The sequence below is a fragment of the Loxodonta africana genome, chromosome 6 (assembly GCF_030014295.1).
Source record: "Loxodonta africana isolate mLoxAfr1 chromosome 6, mLoxAfr1.hap2, whole genome shotgun sequence".
NCBI classification, from domain to species: Eukaryota; Metazoa; Chordata; class Mammalia; order Proboscidea; family Elephantidae; genus Loxodonta; species Loxodonta africana.
The window spans coordinates 85550210-85553001 of record NC_087347.1 but is presented as its reverse complement, the minus strand read 5'-3'; the positions used below and the strand labels follow the sequence as shown (position 1 = coordinate 85553001).

The window sequence follows — 2792 nt, the reverse complement described above, 5'->3', positions numbered from 1 at the left end:
TTGAAAAATTTGAATCTTAAAACTTATCCAAGTTTGATGCTACACTTGCTAAACAAAATTCTGATTAAAATTTGACTGTCCATGGTGTGGTGTACTGGAGACAAGTTAGTAGCCTCAGAAGTCATGTATTATAAATTAATAAATCTTGGTGAATTAACAAGATTATATTTTCTTTTATATTTTCTAGTGTGCAAGTTTAGGAGAATACTCAAATGTGGCACAGTCACTAAGGTAATGCAGATCTTTGAGGACTCTTGAGACACAGCTGGCTCTTCTGGGTGGCAGCCCCTTTTCTTTTATGAGTCACTTTACCTACAATCTCCAATAATTTTGTTTAAGGCACGTGTGACTTTGAGACATATCATTTATTACATATTACCTGGTATCATAGTTGGTAAGTATAAATAAACAAATCCAGGTTGTGAGTTCAGAGGAACAAATTATTCAGACTTCAGAATTAACCATGGAAGACCTCCACAAGGTTCAGACCCCTAAGCTCCCATTGTACTTGTATGTACAACTCATATGTGGTTTGTGCTATTCTTATTTTTGTGCACTGGTCTTATTTTCCCAAATACAATTCAAGTTTCCTGAGGCCAGGGACTGTATTTTACTTTATTTAGACTTCATAATGATAAAGTAGAACAACATAAAATTGTTTAGTGAATGAAATCCAGAAATTACAGCAGGTTGTTAAAAAAAAAAAAAAAAAAGGAATAGAGCCCTTCTGTTTCTACGTCTAATTTTTTTTTTAACTGTCATTTGTTTTTATTATTGAAAAAAAAAACTACAATAGAACAGGCTTAAAAAGGTGTCATTCTTAAATGGTGGTGCATATATCTGAAGATTGACAATGATGCTCAAAAAAATGCATGTTTACAAAAAATGTTTAAAATAACACTAACAAATTCTTACCATTTTGAATAGATTTAAATTACATCCATTGAGGAACTAGTAATAGCATGATTTGATGATGGCTTAGTGGGTTTTTTTTTTTTTTTTTTGGCTTAGTGTAAAATATTTAAGAATATCAAGCAACTGTTTCTTATGGTATGCATTATTTTCCTGGTTGGTTTGTTCATCCAGTGATTTTCTTAAACAGTTCTTTAATTCTTCAATTCCTTCTCCACTAATTGAAGAGATGGGAATGATAAGGTGTAACTCCATAGTCCTCTCTGGAATCATGTTTTTTTTTCAAACAAGTGCAAAAAATCTTTAGGATTCTGGAGTTGGTTCATCAGTTCATGGAATTTACCTTGGGCTCTGGCAAATCCATTTTATTAACTGCCAGAGGTGCAGGTTTTGTTTGAAATTTCTCTTTGTACAAACCCAACTCTTTTGTAAGCAGTATATGGGTTCAAAGGCAGTTCTGTATTGTTTGGGAAAAAAGCTGAAATCCAGGAATATCAACATCAAAAAGTAGTTGTTTAGTTCTTTCTATATGCTTCAGGAATTTTTGACCCATTCCTTAGTTTATATGTGTTCCTTCTATTAAGCCTGGAAGATCGTCTACTGAATCTGTTTGAAATCATTGTACATAATCTTTCCCAGTTCAGGCTTTAATATTGAAAATGCATAATCTGCAATCACAGGTTTTGCATAAGAAACCTGACTTAGTAAAGAGGATTTTCCAGCATTTGAGAATCTATAATTTTATCATTTTCATTAGTTACTGAAATGCTCACAGGTACAGGAATTTCACAGTCTTTTCCTTTGGAGCCTTTTAGTGCACTAACCCGACTGTTTGCTCCTCCTCCAGCCACGAATCATTTCTGAGGATATTTGTCTTTAAGTTTTTTAAAAGTCATCTTGTTTTCAGCTACAATCCACACATCATCACCTTTTCCACCTTCTCCACCTAATTGAGGACAACACATTTCACTACTTCCTCCCTTGCCGAAGAGTCTTAGGTTATCAATGAAGTTTCCATACTTTCCGAATAACACACGGCTGCAGTGCACCATCGCAGTGCTAGGCCATCTCTGTGTATACTTCTTTTAAGAAAGGGCTTTGTATTAGAAAGAAAAGAAAAACAAAACAAAACAACAAAATCCAACAACGTGGGGAGGACCAAGGCTTTCATGGAGAAATGTGGAGGTATAACAGACTATTCTGTCAGTGGCTAATGGCCGGACTAATTCCGATTCTTATTTAATATATGTAAAGTGAAAGAGCGTATCTGATATGTTTGCTAGTTGACCTAATTAATTTAAAACAAATTTTTAAATTTTCATAACCCAATTAAAAACCTGAAAGATGATCATCAGTCAATAGAAAAAAACAACGTATAATTTATCTTTGGAAAGAATATTAACACATCCCATTCTGTCAGTATTCTATGCTTCTGATACAGATAATTATTTTAGCTTCAAATTTCTGCTGGATGTAATTGATATTGAGATAGATTATTGAAAAAATTTTAGTGTGTCAGCATCAAGTAATTTCTTTTATCACCATGTTCTGTCATCAAAGGAATTAAGATCTTTAGGGAAAAATTCAATAATCCATTTAATTCTCCATGTATCTATACACAAAAGAGACTGAATATGAAACTGTAACTAAGCAAATATATTTGTGTAACTGCATATGACGTAAGAGTTATTTTTTGCCCTCAAAGTAATAATAGTGTGATATCTGGAGTTCAATAAAATAAATAAATATTATAACTTTCAGTTACAGAGAAACTAATAATACTAAGGTCAACTGAATAGGGAAGAGGTTATTCTTCCTTCCCTTATTTCTGTTTTTGAAGTCTTTGTCTTGTGACACTGACTGAAACTGATATTTAGCAC

At 32.9% G+C, this 2792-nt stretch overlaps 1 pseudogene; it reads right to left on the bottom strand.

Annotated features, from left to right (window-relative positions):
- Positions 1-978: 978 nt before the first annotated feature.
- On the bottom strand, positions 979-1964 carry LOC100663778 (GTP-binding protein 10-like; annotated as a pseudogene).
- Positions 1965-2792: the final 828 nt, after the last annotated feature.